General features: G+C 44.5%; 1 long non-coding RNA gene across 1 annotated transcript in view; it reads right to left on the bottom strand.

Moving 5' to 3' along the window:
- The window catches only part of LOC108288878, a 31,771-nt gene extending 13,011 nt beyond the window's left edge, over positions 1 to 18,760 (bottom strand). The window contains exons 1-2 of the long non-coding RNA XR_001818881.2: positions 18,685 to 18,760; positions 12,114 to 12,229 (exon numbers count right to left, since the gene is read on the bottom strand). This is a non-coding gene — a long non-coding RNA (uncharacterized LOC108288878). The remainder of the gene's footprint in view (positions 1 to 12,113; positions 12,230 to 18,684) is intronic.
- Positions 18,761 to 19,191: the final 431 nt, after the last annotated feature.

Genomic DNA, 19,191 nt, shown 5'->3' with positions numbered 1-19,191 from the left:
TGAAACCCCGTCTCTACTAAAAATACAAAAATGAGCTGGGTGTGGTAGCACACACCTGTAGTCCCAGCTACTCGGGAGGCTGAGGCAGGAGAATCGCTTGAACCTAGGAGGCAGAGGTTCCACTGCATGCCAGCCTAGGCAATAAGAGTGAAACTCCATCTCAAAAAAAAAAAAAAAAAATTGCCTTTAACCTCAAGTTAAAGTGAGACTTTTATCAAGCATTGCAAAGAGACAGTGTGGATTTCTGAAAGAGGAAGGGTCTTTAGAGAAGCTAAAAGCTGGACTGGAATCCCAGTTTTGGTGTTTGTTAGGTCTGTTGACTAGAGCAAATGCCTAAACTTCCTCTGCCACAGCTTGATCAAAGGTATCATAGGGAGACACTTACCTAGCTTACAGGGTTGTCACTGGGAGGAATTAGGTCCTAAATTAAAGTTCATGTGAAAGAACCTGACTTCTGTACTTGCCCCCAGGTTCCACCCAACAGCTACACCGAGCTTCTGGGGAAGTGAGCTTTTAGGACAAAAGCTTTTAGGGCAAAAGTTGTGCCACCATCTCAGAAAATTGATACCACTAGATTGTCAAGGAAACAACCCCAATGTCCATTCACATGAAATGAACATGTGGTTTGTGGTGTAATTATCCAACGGAATAGGATACAGCAACACAAATAAATGATCTACAACTACCCACATTGATGGTTCTTCAAACATTGCAGCAATTGAAAGAAACCAGAAAGAAAGGGCATGTTGTATGATTCCGTTTATATAAAAGACAAAGTGAAGAAAAACTAGCCCATAGAGGTTCCCCTGATAGGGGCAAGACAAGAAGGGACAATAGAGGGGGGGGCATTGTTTGCCGAAACTCTGGCAGTGTTTTGTTTGTTAATGTGGGAGTTAATGGACTATGGTGTACTCTTATTATACCCATTGCACAGATGAGAAAACTAAGTTCTAGAAAGTTTGGGGAATGTTCATTTGTTAATTTTGCAAAACTACAACAAGCTGGAAGTCTGACAACATATTCACCTTTCTATATATTCCAATTTTTAAAAGCCTATGGACTCCAAGGATTTTAAAATGCCTCTTACAAAGAACAAAGTCTCTGATCCCACAAAGAAGGTGCAAGGCATATCCCACGTAACAAGAGTAATCCCACTGTATTAATCTGTTCTCATGCTGCTAATAAAGACATATCTGAGACTCAATAATTTTATAAAGAAAAAGAGGTCTAATTTACTCACAGTTCCACATGGCTAAGGAGGCCTCACACAGAGGAGGAGGAAAGTCACATCTTGCATGATGGCAGGCAAGAGAGCTTGTGCAGGGAAACTCCCCTTTACAAAACCATCAGATCTTATAAGACTTATTCACTATCACAAGAACATCGCAGGAAAGAACCACCCACATGATCCAGTTACCTCCCACTGGGTCTCTCCCAGGACATGGAATTGTGGGAGCTACAATTCAAGATGAGATTTGGGTGGAGACATATTCAAACAGTATCACCCACCCAGTGCAACTCCCTAGAAAGAACAAAACACCTACACATGCCTCTCCTGGGAGAGAGTTTTGATGCTAACTTGCTAAAAGGCAGGGACCTGGGTCTCGGATGTGAGAGTGCAGATGGGAAGAGCCCTAGAAGAAGAAAAGAAACCAAAGACAAGTTGGAGACCGGAAGCCACCACCCCAATCATATTTATTCCTGCTGAGGGCATGCCTGTTATACACACACACACACACACACACACACACACACACCATGCCGATCACTGCAAGGCATAGCTGGGGCATCACTGTATTTCATCTTCACAACAACTTTCTAAGATAGATTTTATTATCCCTACTTACAAATGCTAGAATCAAGGCGTTGAGTGAGTAAGTTACTTGGCCAAATGTAGCCAGTAAGCAACAGATCTGGAATTTGAATCCTACTGTTTAGTTGCAAGAATTATTCTTTGGCCAAGACCCTGTTCCTGCTCTCCATGGAAAGATAATCTTATCTACTTCCTAATCTGGGACAAAAGTTGGTTAATTTTGATGCTGTGTGGGTAAAACTGAACCAAAGCACTTCAACCTTAGGTTGATTGGTGTTTACTGATTCAACCTCTTGTTAGATCCTAATGACGTCAAGAAACCAAGAGAGAGATTCAATGGCAATACCCATTCAAAGCATCCCTACAACAGTGTTTCTAAAGGCTTGGACCTTGGTAGGTACTTAGTGAATTAATGAATGAAAAAACTGATGGCCAACTTTGCCACAGTCATGTAGCTGTCAGATTGCATTTCATCCTCACAATAAACAGGGAAACATTTTTAAATCCCCCTTATACAGATACAAAAGTGAGAAACCAGAAAGGTTGAAATGACTGGTCTAAGGATACCCAGAAGGGAATGTCAGTGCCAGAAACAGCGAGGCCTATTTATATACACTAGGAAAACTTCCGCCAGGATGTTAACACCCAAGCCTGCTGTTTAGACAGTGAATCCTCAAAACCATGTTAAAGAGAAGCCTCTCTTTACTTAATGAAGCCCAATGATCCTTTAAAAATAGTGCTGCTATTTATTGTATTTCTGGAGCTCACAGAAGCTGAGCGGAATATTTTAATGCCATGTTCTGAGAAAGATGCAGGTTTTAACCAACGATGCAATTGGCAAACCGATAAGAATAGACTTGCCTGTGATATTTGGACAAATTCCCCTTTCTGCTTTCTTCTTTGAGGATTCTCAGTGGCATCTTCTCCCCGTTTGAGACCAAAGACAGAATAACAGGGGTTCTGCTTCTAACTTCTGAGTCTATATATCATAGGTAAAATAATTCATCAATTGCCAACTCCAGGCCAATCTCCATCACCCTCAGCCACTCAATCAATTAATACGGACATTAGGTGGAGTGACCTTGTTGGGGCTTCCTCCTCTAAAGTTCTAAGACAGCAACAAATGGCTAGCACTTTATTAGGTGCCATGCAGAGAAAGAAGACAAGTGAGAGTACGCTCCCTCTTATGCTTTGTTCTTACAGAAGAGATAATATCACAGGCCTAAAGCAGAAGCAACCAGGAAGCAAATATAAGACAAAAGAAATCTCCATACAACCCAGTGTAGGCCACCTGAAATGGCATCTTCTTTCTGCATGACCCCCTCCAGTGCGAACCAGTTCCTCCTGCTTCAAACACATCAGCCCCCAGAAAGTAACAAGCCAGGAATTCAAATGCAATACAGACAACAATTTTATGTTGCACTGTTATTTTCCATTCTCATTAAACTGCTGATTAATGTCTCCCATTTTTTGTTTTTTTAATGATCTTTGCACAATAAAAAACAATGTCATCACTGACTTTTAATTTGTACACTACAGCACACATCCTGCTCCATCAGTTCTGAAGATGGTCTCCACTGCTGGTCAACTCTCTTACGATGATACTGCTCTCCTCTATCCCTTAGGCTCTCCCCCTCTCTCTGGGGCCTGCTGTGCTTTCTCAAAACTGTCTTATCAGTATCTGTGCCAGCCTCCATGTTCAGGCACAAGAGCTAAGATAACGGACAAGACCAGCTTCACTTCTCCAAAGAATCCAGCCCCTGCCTGTCTCCCAGTGAGCAGAAATTGCACAGCTCAGGGCTCCTCCTTTGTTAATTAGGATCAAATCTCAATCCTTGATAACCCAAAGAAAGGAAAAGGCAGCCAGTCAGGCTAAGAGGCTATAAAAGAACTTCCGCTAATCCTCCCAAAGCACTCAAGAGAGGGCTTTCTGCCAAGTCAGGGTCATTTAATGTATTCTGCTTTGGAAAAGATATTAAAAATGATTAAGTTCATTAAAAAAGAAAGAAAAGAAACCTCCTCTAAAGCAATGACCTCTACTCAGCAGCTGTGATAAAACAAGTACCTTTTCTTAGGATCTGAAATGTGTTAGAAATTTCAACAAAACTATGTAGAAAGGCAAGGTACACCCACACCAGGGAGTGAATCTTTCTGGCTACCAAACCAGCAGAAGTCAGAAGCAAACAATACTCTAGGCTCGGTGCTAAAGAGGGACCAGAATGGGGTAATATCATCTCTGTCCTCAAATATCTTACAGTCTCAAGAAAGAGATGACACATATACAGAAGATAAACCACCTGATGGGTACAGAGTGGACGCAGTAAGAGATCCCTGGAGAGGAGACTTAACGCGCTGAACTTTAAATGAGGAGTTGAATTTGGAAGAGCAGAGAGGAAGATGAGACATTCCAGGCAGAGAATATTTTGAGCCAATGCAGAAAATTTACAATAAGGGAAATGTATGTCTGGCCCAGTGGGAAAGTGGGTAAGACAGATGGAGTCTTTGGGAGATTCGACATCAACCAACGAGCTGTGAGGTTCTTCCAAACATCAGTGTAAGTGTATTTTTACATGAAAGAGGATGAACAAGATCACCTCTTGACTGGACTCTTTTCTATTTCTATCTCCAGAGCTCAGAGTTCTCGAGTTTCTGTCATGTTCTTTCCTTCCACTATTTTTCCTCTCTGACTTACCTCAAGTTGTTTTCAACTGAGGACAGTACTGATCCCCAGGGCATTTATAAATGTCTGTGGATCATTTGGAATCATAATTATGATTGAGCAGCACAAATGGCCTTCATGGGTAGAGGGTAAGGATGCAAAATGCCCTTCATTGCTCAAGGAAGAGATGTCCTGACTAAACTGGCAATATCGCCCCTTTGAGTTGCACCTGCTGTGGTAACAACGATGACGGTAACAAAACAATAGTAATAAGCTCACAGATCTAATCAGTTCTATGACTGAGAGCTGAACTGGGTCCATCTAAGTAAAAATATTCTATTTACACCATGGTGACAAGCTCTGTAAATGTTCATGGGAGACACGGCTGCCCTTCATTTCTGAGTGGTCACAGCCATGCCCAACTTACTTCACCCTGCAACTTTCAACGTAACTTACCTTCATGGATGAACTGTAAGAGCCCTTTCTAAAAATAGGAAATCAAAGCACAGTGGATGGTGTCATCATGTCCTCTCCCAATAGTTCCAAACCTCAGACAGCCATCATGAACTTGTATTTCAAAGAAGAAATCATGGTGTACTGGCATGGTGCAACACAGAAGGAATATTCTCCTTACAAGTCTGTTTTCCTACATCAACTATAGAAAATACTTAAAATGTGACATGGGCACATTGACCATTGCTCCTCTCATAACAGCAAATGGGTCCTGACTCAAGGCTTGCTGAACTTGCCAAAGGGAAGAGGAAGAGAAAGAGAAGATGTGTCATGTTGTGCGCTAAGCTGAACAACCTGAAAGAGCTTCAAGGAAGTAGCCAAGATTAGTGTAAGGATTATGCGGTCCTGAATGACCCACTCAGATTGGAGTAGGACCCTGGCAGTGTGGCTTGATTTTGTGGAAGGAAAACAAGTTAGAATTAGCAATCCTTTAGGGCCCTAACCAAGCAAACTGGAACTCCAGGAAAGATCTCCATTCATCAATTCAACAAATACCGCTGTGTGTCTACTATGAGCCAGGATGCCAGAATTTTTCTACACGCTGTAGTGAACTGGACAATGCTCCCTACATTCGCAGCAGGAACTGAAGTACTAAATCGAAAGCTGAAGTCCTTTGGGAATCCCCCACAGATTGTGGTGGGGGCAAAAATGGCTGATATTGAGGATACCAAATAAGGGACAGTAAGAATCACTCCACAGCCATCCGGCCAGGCTTGCCAGATGCTCCAGGCTGAAGGATGCTGGTGGGAGTAGGATAACCAACCATTCTGGTTTTCCAGAAACTGAGGGGTCTCCAGGCACAGGAACCTTTTGTTTGCCCAGGAAAATCCCAAACTTGGATGAATCGATTGCGGTAGGCAAGAAACACCAACTTTTGTAGCTGGGAAGGACTGAAATAGGCAGAATTCGAAAGCCTGAGGCCAGCCTGGACTTTTTGCTTCACTCTACCTCTGGCCTCCTTCCTGATTGTTCCTAGATTCACCATGTTCCCTTCTATGACTCTGTTCCCCCATTTTAGGCCTTGAGCTTTCACAACATGCTGTTAATTTGGTTTGTCCAATTAAAACCCTTGAGTCTTATTTGACCACTACTGCCACTGACACTGACATAACTACCATTCATTGAGTATCTAATACATGATGGGTGGGGGCTTTGCACAGCTTACCTAATCTAACCCTCATAACTGTTCTACACAAGATGGATTCCTATCGTAGAGACTGGAAATTGAGACTCAAGGAAATTGACTACCTGAAAGACACACTTCCAGACCTATTTGCAAGTAGAATAACCTCTGTTATCATCACGGCTTGGAGTCCTGCAGTCCTGCCCACCCAGGTCATCCTCCAACTCCAAGCAAGAAAAAGGGGATTTTCATAGCACCATCCGCATGTACACTTTTCCAATGACTCAGGATGCCCCTGGAAGCCAAGCCAGGCAAACATTCTCTTCTAGACTAGCAATATTTACTTGTTTATAACCTTCAGTATGAAAAACATCCTTGAGGACTTTATAAGTGATTAAAAACCCTTACAACAGGTTTCTAGAAATGCAACATTTTTCTGACACTTCAGACCTTTAGGAACAAAGTGGAGAATTCCTATTATCAACTACCCCTTTTACCAGGCATTAAATGTGACACAACACATCCAGTGCAGGGATTTCCTTCTTAAGAAGACCCTGTAATAACCCTCTTCATTTATACTTTTATTTTTCCTTTAAAAAGAAGCCAGGAGGCACAGGCAGAGTTGAAGCTGGACATCAGAAATTCTGTGCCCTTCAGCTCAGTCTTTCCAACAGTCCTTCACAGATGAGGAAACGGAGGTAGAGAAAGGAGAGGTTCCTTGAGCAAGGCCATAAGGCTAATTAGTAAAGAACCTGGGATTTTGGTCCAGGTCTCTGGATCAAACTCATTGTTCTGTCTCTCCTCTTGAACTACTGACTCCTGCTCATGGACGGGGTGCAGAAGTGAAGTTACCCAAATATTTTCTTGTTCACATAAGGATACAGACCAACAATTATTAGAGATCTCAGTCTTAGGAACAAGAAAATATTTTGGGTTCATGCCTGTAATCCCAGAACTTTGGGAGGCCAAGGCAGGTGGATCACTTGAGATCAGGAGATTGAGACCATCCTGGCCAACACGGTGAAACCCCATCTCTACTAAAAATACAAAAATTAGCTGGGCATGGTGGCACGTGCCTATAATCCCAGCTACTCAGGAGGCTGAGGCAGAATTGCTTGAACCCAGGAGGCGGAGGTTGCAGTGAGCCAAGATTGCGCCACTGCACTCCAGACTGGCGCCTGGCGACGGAGCGAGACTCTATCTCAAAAAAAAAAAAAAATTAGTTGAGCATGGTAGGGCACTCCTGTAATCCCAGCTACTCAGGAGGCTGAGCCAGGAGAATCGCTTGAACTCGGGAGGCAGAGGTTGCAGTGAACGAGATCACACCACTGCACTCCAGCATGGGTGACAAAGTGAGACTCCATCTCCAAAGAAAAGAAAGAAAGAAAGGAAAGGAGGGAGGGAAGGAGGAAAATATTGGGGTGTTTTCCAAAATGCTTAAGTTTCAATATTATTGCATTTTTTTCCTCCTGGAAGACTCCAATAATATGCTTTCATATCACGTGGGGGAAAGTGTATTTTGAAAAGTTTCAGAGTCCAAGGTGGGTGGATCGCCTGAGGTCAGGAGTTCAAGACCAGCCTGGCTAACATGGCAAAACCCCATCTCTACTAAAATTTCAAAAAATAGCTTGGTGTGGTGGCAGGTGCCTATAAGCCCAACTACTCAGGAGGCTGAGACAGTAGAACTGCTTGAACCCAGAGGGGAGGAGGTTGCAGTGAACCAAGATCATAACACTTCACTCTAGCCTGGGCAAAAGAGGGAAATTCTGTCTCAAAAAAAAAAAGTTTCAAAGATGATTCTAATAAGACACCTCACATTTGCAGTTGAAAATCTATACACCAGACCCTCAAGCCTTCTAGGAGCAGGGATTCGGAACTGAAGCCCACAGATGAACGTCTCAGAGAATGTGAACACCCCGAGAAACATCCAGTATTCTGTGCACATATCATGTGCATTATCCCAGGAGCCAGCCCACAATTTCCATTAGATTCTGAAACCAGTTCCTACTCAAGGCAAGCTTAGAAACTACTCCTTTGGAGAAAATGAGCTCCTTCTAAAGCAGTGACGTGAATTCTATCCTTTCCAGCCTCAACAGGCCCTGGACACATGTAATTGTGAGCCATTATTCAGGCCACTCACTTAGCTTGCATTTAAGGGAATGATGTTTCCCCAACTTCATGTAATATTGCTATTGGCAAATAGATCACTCTCAGATTTATCAAGCCCGCCACCTTTTATATCCACCAAGGTAAAAGCATTCATCAGATTTTGTCTTTTCATTCTCTTAACTGGCTTTAATAGATTTCTGCCTAGGATCAAAAGGTTGGCTGAACACTGGCTGTGCATAAAGTTTTGTGGGTTAATTAAGATGATCATTAGCTGTTCATGCTCATTCTCAGCTTCGTGATTTGTTAAGTAGAGACTTTGCTTCTATCAGATACAGTTGCTCTGCTTAGATGAACCTGTGTGGAATGTTCAAACAGACAAAAGCCCCTCGCAGGAAACCTGGCCAGTTTCTGAGTATCTTCATGGCACTCACCATCCAGATAGGGTGCTTTTCTCTCTGTTTGGCCCTGCTACACCACTGAGGTAGGAAATTTATTTTATTTTAGAGACAAGGTCTTGCTTTGTTGCCCAGGCTGGAGTGCAGTGCTGCGATCATAGTTCACTGTAGCCGTGAACTCCTGGGCTCAAGCGGTCCTCCTATCTCACTCTCCCTAGTAGCTGTGCCTACAGGTACACGCCACCACCATGCCTGGCTAGTCATTTAGTTATTTTATTTTATTTTTTTAGACACAGGTTGTGGCTATGCTGACCAGGCTGATCTCAAACTCCTGGCCTCAAGCAATCCTCACACCTCAGCTTCCCAAAGTGGTGGGATTACACGGTGAGTTACCACCTGTGGCCTGGAATTTTCGTTTAAATATTTGTGAGCAATCCTATCCCTACTTCAATCACTTTCTTACATTCTCTGCTGGTGTCTTTTTCACCAGTGGTTATATCAATGCATCCCTGTTATCTCTGTCTTTCTGCAGAGTGAACATTATTACATTCATGGATCCAAACACCTAGTAGGCACCTACTACATGCCAGGCAGATGGCTAGCCACTGAAGAATAAAAGTGAGATGAGACATATGATCTTGGTTCTCATGAGCTCCTCACAGCCCCTTGGAAGAGAGACAGGGATCAGCACAGCGAGGTAAGAGCATGGGTGGGGCTGGGTTGCCTGAAGGAGAAAACATTGCATCTTGAAGAGATGAATGGGTGAATGGGAAGTGCATGGAGAACAGGTGGATTCCAGGCAGAGGAAAGAGTATGCACTGGATCAGAGAGCAGGCAATGGTAGGACATGTTGTGGGCCAAGCCCATCACAGTGACTGAAAGAGATTGTCTATGGATCATGCAGACATCACTATCTCTCCCAGTTGGTTTGCTCAGGCGTAAAGCTGCTGTTATAAGTTAAATATTTATGTTCCCAACATCCCAAATCCATATGCTGAAGCCCTAACTCCCAATGTAATGGTATTGAGATAAGGTCATGAGGGTGAGACCCTCATGCTGAGATCAGTGCCTTTATAAGAAGAGGAAGACAGATCAAAGGTGTGAGTCACACCTATAATCCCAGCACTTTGGGTGGCCAAGACAAGCAGATCACTTGAGGTCAAGAGTTTGAGACCAGCTTGGCCAACATGGCAAAACCTGGTCTCTACTAAAAATACACAAATTAGCTGGGCATGGTGGCACACACTTGTAATCCCAGCTACTCAGGAGTCTGAGGCAGGAGAATCACTTGAACTTAAGAGGTGGAGGTTGCAGTGAGCCAAGGTCACGCCACTGCACTCCAGTCTGGGCAACAGAGCAAAACTTCATCTCAAAAATAAAAAAAAATAAAAAAAAGAGGAAGACCGATCATGAGCATGTACCGAGGAAAGGCCCTGTGAGTACATAGCAAGGAGGAGGCTGTCTACAGGCCAAGAGGCAGCCCTCACCGAGAACTCAATCTGCTGGCACCTTGATCTTGGACTTTTCAGCCTCTGGAACTGTAAGTAATAAATGTTTGTTGCTTAAGCCGCCCGGACTGTGGTGTTTTATTACAGTGGCCCAAACTGACTAAGACAGTTGCTGTCTCAGGAAGCTTTGAGAACGATGCCTGCAAACTCAAAGGGCAGAGGTCTCAGTGACCTGTGATATCTGGAGCTGAGCCCTTTGGAGGTATCCAAGGCAGGAGGTATGGGGAGGAAGAGGAGGAAAGGGCCTTCCATTTGCTACCAGATGGCTACATGCCAGATACTGTCCCTGTGTTTTCTTATCTTAGATATGAGGGCACTGAGGCTCAAGAGATTAAGAATCTTGCCCAAGACTGCACGTAATTTGTTGGTCGCCTCTGCCGTCCCTATTCCCTGATGATTTTATGCGCTGTAACTCTTTGCTGGCCAATCAAAATGCCACCCCTTTGGCTGAGATTCCGGAAAGAAGGCCATTAGTTTCTTTTGTTTGCTTTTTGAAAAGCACTGTTAGATACAAATATACAACCTGACAAAAATATTCACCAAGTGCCTTTTATGTGTCAGATGCTATACTGGGCACTTCATAAATAATATGTCTAAATATGGCAATAGCCTAGCCAGCTACCTGTCACTGCTCTCATTTTACATTTGGACAGAATAGCTCAAGGAGGGTGATGAACCTGCAAAGTCCCACAGTGTTAAATCCAGGGCTGAAACCTTGAAGGAAAAGTTTATGGGGACAAGGACTTGCTTTCTTCAGGTGAAGAAAAACATGGAGAAAAAGTAAACACAGAGAATCTCAGGCCCAATCTTCAAAAAAGCTTGACCAAACCAGAACAATATGCTTAGAATAATCAGGCAGACATTTCTAAGATTCCACATTTAGTTATTTTAAAATAAAATATATGAGGGTGAGACATGCAACATGACAGCAGCTGATATAATGGAGACTTAGAAATGGCTGAAGGTCAGCCAGGCGTGATGGCTCACGCCTGTAATCCCAGCACTTTGGGAGGCTGAGGCTGGTGGATAGATCAAGAGATTGAGACCATCCTGGCTAACATAGTAAAACCCCATCTCTATTAGAAATACAAAAATTAGCTGGGCATGGTGACACACACCTGTGGTCCCTGCTACTCGGGAGGCTGAGGCAGGGGAATCACTTGAACCCGGGAGGCAGAGGTTGCAGTGAATCAAGATTGGGCCACTGCACTCCAGCCTGGGTGACAAGAGTGAGACTCCGTGTCAAAAAATTTAAAAATTTAAAAAATGAAACGGCTGAAGCTCTTAGGGGACCATAAGCTCAATGTAAACCAATAGCATGTTATGTTTGCCAACATGAATTTAGGCTGCATTAATAGAATTAGAGTGGCATTGGAAAGGCTGCTTGCTTTGATGGTTTAAGAATCCTATTTGCTGAAAATGAGTGGAGTGGAATAGGTGAGTGTTCTCAAGTTCCCATGATGAGGGGATCCCCATCATTAGCTAGTTCTAGTTCTGACTCACTGGGAAGTAAAAGCAATGTCAGCCACATGCTGTTTGGAATGTAAAGAGAGCGTAATGTCAAAGAGAGCACGCATATCCCAAAGTTGATCAATGAAACTGGCTCTTGAAACTAGATCCTGGAAACTGAGGTGCTGTTAGAAGACCGCCTATCACTGCGCTCCTGGCAAATGCAGGCCTGGGATCTTTGCAGAGATAAATTCAGATTATAACCCAAGACAGATATAGCCACTGCCAATTGCAGAAAACCAGGAACGCGGTGCTGAGTACCCAGGACCCACAGACCATCTCGGATTTGAACAAAAACAGTGCTTTAAACATGTAAATAAGGTAGACTCTGGGTAGAAGTTGTAACATTTATAAACAAAGTGAAGATAATACAATCAATATAGGAGACTTTGCAAATACCCAAGAAGGCTTTCTCTCCTAAGGAAAACCATCATCAGGTGGAAAAGAACACCTTCAGACATCTCTGGGGTGGATTAGCGCTTACCTCTAAGTCATTCCCAAGAGCTTGAATTTTCTTCTCCTACTCCTATGGGCCCATGGCAGCTGGTTTATTGCAATTTCTCAAACTCAGATGTAATTAGCATTTACTCTTTATCTCTGCTGAAAGAGAACAATAAGAGAGCCCATTGTCATATCCACTGGGCATGTGTTGGTACATACTTGCTGCAGGGGACTATGCTAGCCTTTGGGCCACAAGGATCTGTGAGAAACCCCCCTAGCTTCAAAGAGGCTTCCATCTGAAGCCAAGTCAGACAAACACCTAGAAAACTTAGCCAGATGTGGTGGCTCATGCCTGTAATCCCAGCACTTTGGGAAGCCGTGGCAGGTGGATCACCAGAGGTTGGGAGTTCGAGATAAGCCTGGCTAACATGGTGAAACCCCATCTCTATTAAATATACAAAATTAGCTGGACGTGGTGGTGTGCACCTATAGTCCCAGCTACTCAGGAGGCTGAGGCAGGAGAATCCCTTGAACCTGGGAGGCAGAGCAGCATGGGTGTCAGAGTGAAACTCGGTCTCCAAAAAACAAACAAACAACAAAAAAAACCACTCAATTTGTGTTATAGCACAGACCAAGGCCATGCAAAATGTGGTGTTTAAATGCTGACTCTTGATTTTCTGGAGTGATAATAGATAATGGAGGTGAAATGACCCTTTCTTGCTTATTTACTAAATTTCCAACAAAATAAATCAGCTTCTTTTAGAAAACCCAAGATGACCAACAAAAGAGAATGATGTGATGTAAAGCTTAAACTACATGATATTTTACACCCAGAGTGCATTTCTTACAACTCTCCTGGCATTTGTTTTAGGACTGTTAATAAACCTCAGCCCTTACAAAGCTTGGTGTGAGAATGGGGGGAAGAGGAGGAATTCCATAAGGATGCTCATTTAGGAGAACACCACCTCTCCAAGTGCCTGTACCGTATCGAGGGCTCATGGAGTTTAATCGCTCTGGTGAAAGACTCTTCAGCTTTTTACATTTTGGTTACCTCAGCATTTTTCAAGGATTTTCACCTCCAATCAGCCTCCACTACACACCTTTTGCATTGTTGTGGTTGTTTCTGGTTTTGTTGTTTTTACTATTTTGTTCATACTACCAATCATCTCAAGAATCCCAGTTCAGGCAAACTGCATAAGACCAGTGCCAAGGCTCATATACACATATTTACACATTCACCGGGCAAAAATAAAAGAAGGTTCATCTGTAAACAGCTGTTCTTTGTGGAGGTTTTTTTTTTTTTGAGACAGAGTCTTGCACTGCCACCCAGACTGGAGTACCATAATACGATCTAAGCTCACTGCAACTTCTGCCTCCCAAGTTCAAGTGATTCTCCTTTCTCAGCCTCCCAAGTAGCTGGGATTACAGGTGCTTGCCACCATGCCTGCCTAATTTTTTTGTGTTTTTAGTAGATATGGGGTTTCACTGTTTTAGTCAGGATGGTCTCAATCTCCTGACCTCGTGATCTGCCCGCCTTGGCCTCCCAAAGTACTGGGATTACAGGCATGAGCCACTGGACCTGGCCAACAGCTGTTACCTTTATGTGACATGTTTTTATGTTACTTTATTTTCATTTTAATGCTCTTCTGTATTTCTAAAGCTTCCAAACTGAATATCTTACTTTCATAATTCAGGAGAAATTATTTCTTAGTTTGAAACCAAATAAATAGCCATTTGAGGTATTCAGGGATGCTTTATACTTGCTACTATGCCACTTGTAGAAGCTGAAGTTATTTTTTCACAGATTTTGGGGGATATTTTTGAATAGTTTGAAGATGCTGAGACATGAAAATGGAGGATCTTTAGGTAGTCTTTTTTTTTTTCTATACCAGTGTTTTTTGTTTTGTTTTTAATTTTTTGTATTTTGAGTAGAGATGGGGTTTCACTATGTTGGTCAGGCTTGTCTCAAACTCCTGATCTCAGGTGATCCACCCGCCTCTGCCTCCCAAAGTGCTGGGATTACAGGCATGAGCCACTGCACCTGACCTCTATACCAGTGTTTAAGGTACAGTTCCTGGGCCAACAATATCACCTGGAACTTATAAACATCTCCCCTCTACACACACACACACACAGTTTAAGAACCATGTATTCCAGCCTTCAAGAGTCCTGAGCAGGTCCAGGTGCAGTGGCTCATACCTATCATCACAGCACTTTGGGAGGCTGGGTGGGCAGACTGCTTCAGGTCAGGAGTTTGAGACCAGCCTGGCCAACATGGTGAAACCCTGTCTCTAAAAAAAAAAAAAAAAAAAAAAAGAAAACTTGCCCCAAATTAGCTGGTCATAGTGGTGCATGCCTGTAATCTCAGCTACTCAGGAGGCTGAAGTTGGAGAATTGCTTGTACCCAGGAAGGGGAGGTTGCAGTGAGCTGAGATTGCACTACTGCACCACTCTAGCCTGGGTGACAGTGTGAGACTGTCTCAAAAAAATAAAATAAAAAATAAAAAAGAGTCCTGGGCAGGCTTTCCATGTTACAGGTGGCTTAATGATTCCAATTTTTCTCCCAACTGACACCCACCATCAGCCTGTTCTCCAGGTCAGCAGAGGATGGGGAAGCAGCCATCGCCTAAGTGCCTAAGTAAATTCCTGCAGGTGTCTGTGAGGAGTAACAAGTTGCCTCATCTTAATCAGCCTTCAGTAGTTGTTGTTTTCATTAGTCAAACTACATCAATCAGCAAACGAGTCCTACAGCTGGAGAGCTCCAGGCACCAGGAGCAGTAATAAGGAACTTCCCTCGACTTTCCCTAAGCGGGGGTCTCTCCCACCTCCCCTCACCCCTCCTCAGGGAGCCCAGGCATGCAGGTGCGCTGTTCAGCATGAGGTGGGCCCCTCTCCTCTCCAGCTTCATTGTGCCCTCTGCACAGTGCCAGTGCTCAGCCACAGACAGGAGAGATGTTTCAGATGGGATGCAACCCAAAGATCATCCCTGCTGAACCCCTCATTTAACAGGTAAGAATTTGAGGTCCAAAGAAGGCAAGAATAGGGCATGTCCAACCCTGGAACTCCAAATTTCCACTTCTCAATTCAATTCCCTTTGCATGACATCCTAATGTGACCTGAATGCTTTTATGAAATAAATACACATAGCAAAGAATCAATCACCATCTTGTTATTGCAACAGAGATGATGTCAGTATCTATCATCTATCGGTCACCATTTAAATCTGTACCATAGAGGACAGATTGCAAATTATACAAAATGGCCTTGCATGATGTTCTTTTCCAGGGCTGTTTTAAGGATCCCAGTCTGCCCTTTACTCAAATCGTAGCAATCAGAAACCATTTTGCCCGTGGTCTTTTCAGGCCCTGCCAACCCATGATTGAGGCGGTGGGAGGCACTGTGAAAGATGCCAGGCTTCCAGCAGTCCCTGACCTGCTGCTCATTCTCAGTGTGACCTTGAACCTGTTACTTAAAAAATCTGGCCTCAGTACACCTGTCTTGGAAACACAGGGGCTAGTTAATGAACTTCAACTGTCCTCCCATGGACAGTAAGGCACACTTCATTCTCACTTCCAATTTGCTGGCACTGGGCAAACAAAAAAAAATGTCTCCTACAAGCCACCTGAGACAGGCAGACAGTGTCTGCCCTGCCTGGGCCTCCTTAGTCACCCCCACTCATCAGCATCTTCACTGCAAGGTTCGATGCCGTTTGTGGCACTTGGGAATCAAGTCCTGACTACTGACTGCGTGGCCAGAAAACCAGCCTTAGCAGGCTCATCTGGCATTCCAGTGACATTTGGCTCTGGCAGGAATTGTCCCAGATCCTCTGAATGGCTGTCTCGGATGTTATAAAATTGGAGATTAGAATACAGAACATTGACTCACTCCCTCTCCACCATGTGAACATTAGAGACTCTTTTGCCTTTTACGGCCCTGAGAAGAGCCAGTCCCCACTCAGGGCAGCTGGAGTCGGTCTTAAATTACCTAAAGATTCTGAGTGCTGGGCCTGGGCTCCATTTGTTTACAAAATAGGCACTTTCAAAGGCCCTTTACTAAGGACCGGCAATTCCCTGGTCCCCTGCTATAGGCTGATGCATAATGCATAAGATGCTGGGAAATGTGTATTCATGAGGGCGGCTTGGCTTTTGTCAAAAAGAACTGTGAAATATTATGATGGAACAATTTTCATTTCTGCCACATTGTTTTTATAGTGCATTCATGACTGGGGATTGAGGGCTTTTTGAGTTTTGTCTGGTGCAGATGTTGCGGTGCTGAGAGCTGCTTCAGACGTCTGTATTTTCCAACTTTGTTGCTGACAATTACATGAAGGTGGGGAGAGGGCTCTCACAGGGAGACAAAGGATATACGTCCTCAAGTGATCTTGCCAGAATTCATTCAGGAGAGTGGAATGAGAGAGAAGGGAAGGAAGAGAGAGAGGAAGGGAGAGAAGTGGAAGAAAGGAAGGAGGGAGGCAAAGGAGAGAAGAGAGGGAGAGAAGAAGGGAGGCGGAAACTAAGGCTTGGTGAAAACTCCTAAGTCCCCAGCCTTGTCTAGTGCTTCCATCCTTGTTTCTTAAGCACTGCTGCAAAGGAGCCATCATCTCCATTTTATGTATGAGAAAACAGACCCAGCAAGGTTGAGCTGTTTGTCAGAAATCACACAGCCAATGAATTGTGAAGTCTCCTTTTGATCCTCATCTATATGATCAACTTTACATTCTTCTCTGACCCTAGGCTGCCAGGAGAATGGAGGCTGAGGAGAAACACTGTCTATTTGCAATCCATCTGAGAAATGGTTGTGAGACATAAGGGGGAGAGAGACAGGAGCTGCCACTGGGTCTCAGAAAATAAGAAAGATGCTGAGGAGCCCACAGCCAGAGACAAGCTGGGAGCCAGTGTCACTGAACAGATGTCCAAGCCAGGCACACTCCCATAGCTTCCCCTGCCCGGCCTGTCGGGCATCCTGGCTGCCACGTATATGAAGGGACTTGCCTGAGCTTCCACAGCTCCTGCCTTTCTGCACTGCATTCTAGCTCAAGTTTCTGGATGGCAAATTCCAGCCTTGTCTCATGGTGCCATGGGGCTGCCTCCTCATCCCTGAGATTCTGGCCCCTCCTCAGCCAGGAGGCTATGCATTCTGGAAGGCAGGAATTGTGGCTTAGTTTTCCCTGGATGCCCAAGGCTCACATAGCTTCAGGCAAGCTCACAGTGCAGGCTCCACACATAGACAGTGGCATATTTCTCCTAACAGAGAGGGCCGGGCTCCATGCAAACCCCAAGACAACAGGACAGGAACATAATCCATTCGGGGGAACAATTAGGGAAGCTGAGCAAAGAAAGGGAGATGACACCCATGGCCTTGCCCCTGGGGAAAGGTATGGGTGAGAATAAAACAGGAGAGTCACCTGGCACAGTGGCTCATACCTGTAATCCCAGCACTTTGGGAGGCCAAGGCAGGCAGATCACAAGGTCAAGAGATCGAGACCATCCTGGCCAACATGGTGAAACCCCATCTCTACTAAAAATACAAAAATTAGCTGGGCATAGTGGTGCATGCCTGTAGTCCTAGCTACTCGGGAGGCTGAGCAGGAGAATCACTTGAACCCAGGAGGCAGAGGTTGTGGTGAGCAGAGATCATGCCTCTGCACTCCAGCAAGACAAAGCAAGACCCCATCTCAAAAAAAAAAAAGACAGGAGACTCCTAAGGCCAGTACATGTTCACCGCGTAGAATCCTAGAAAGAGGGCAAAGCAGAGAGAAGAAGAACCAGGACAGAAGGTGAGACAGGCACACAGGTCGGTCACCTAACACAGATGAGGCCGAGGCAGAGCCTCGAAGCCCAAGCAGTGGGAAGAAGAGACAGGGCTTTGGCTTGAAGGAGCTCAGGAAGATGAAGTCTCCAAGGCAGCTACTGAGGACCCACAGCTCCTGCTGAATTTAAGATGGGAACAACACAGGTGGGTTTGAAAAGCCCAAAAAGCAGCAGACATACATGGAGGCAGTGTTTTGTCTCCAGAGAATTTGTCAGGCTGAGAGTTCATCCTCTTCCAAATGCATTCAAGTCACTCTGTCTGCTTTTCCATGCCAAAGACTTTGTGGTTCTGAAAATCTGGGCTGGGTGTGATGGCTCATGCCTGTAATCCCAGTACTTTGGGAGGCCAAGGAAGGTAGATCACCTGAAGACAGGAGTTCGAGACCAACCTGGCCAATATGGTGAAACCCCGTATCTACTAAACATACAAAACATTAGCTGGGCATGGTAGTTCATGCCTGTAATCCTAGCTACTTGGGAGGCTGAGGCAGGAGAATTGCTTGAACCTGGGAGGTAGAGGTTGCAGTGAGCTGAGAGTATACCAGTGCACTTCAGCCTAGGCAATAGTGAGATTCTATCTTAAAAAGAAAATCTGTGCATAGAGGGATTAGGTGGGACTCCCAGTGGTCAGGCACTAGAGTCAGGGTGGTGAATCTCACTACAAATCCAGCCCCCACAAACTTCTCTGCTAGTTTCTAAAGCAGACCAAGCTCTTTCTCTCCTGGGGCCCTTTGAATTGGCTGTTCCCTGTGCCTGTCTTCTGCCCCATCTCCCTCCATGGTCATAAAGCTGGTAGTGTCTCACCCTTCAGATCTCAATTTTTCTGGCTGGGTCTCCCATCCTGTATTTTCTATCAGACTGCAAGGTTTGGATTTGCTGCTGCTGTTGCAGTTGTCCTTGTCTTGCTGCTGCCGTCTGTCTCCAGCTGTGATATAAAGTCCAGGATAGCAGGAGTCAGGTGTGACTGGTTCATCCTTCCATCCCCAGCCTTAAGCATCATGCCTAGGACATAGATGGGACTCAGTAAATGTTTGAGAATGAAGGAAGGCGTTCACAGTGGGATATGCAAGAGCATTAATAAGGCGTACCTAAAGGGATTAAAATCCAACAATGCAATTTGTTCTCACACTGCATAGGGTGCTCCTGCCTGTTTGGATAAGCAAACCAAGCCAGAGGCAAGGAACAAAGCATTGGAAACAGATCAAAGCTCCCAGCAAGCGAGTCCAAGAGGTCCCTGTCCTTTTTACCCCTTGGCAGGAAGGCAGAGTCTTGTATAAAATTAGAACAAATGTAGTTTCAAAACTCCACATT

The sequence above is a fragment of the Cebus imitator genome, unplaced genomic scaffold, assembly GCF_001604975.1.
Source record: "Cebus imitator isolate Cc_AM_T3 unplaced genomic scaffold, Cebus_imitator-1.0 Scaffold385, whole genome shotgun sequence".
NCBI lineage: Eukaryota > Metazoa > Chordata > Mammalia > Primates > Cebidae > Cebus > Cebus imitator.
The sequence above is the reverse complement of the archived record's forward strand: the minus strand, read 5'-3'. Positions and strand labels throughout refer to the sequence as shown.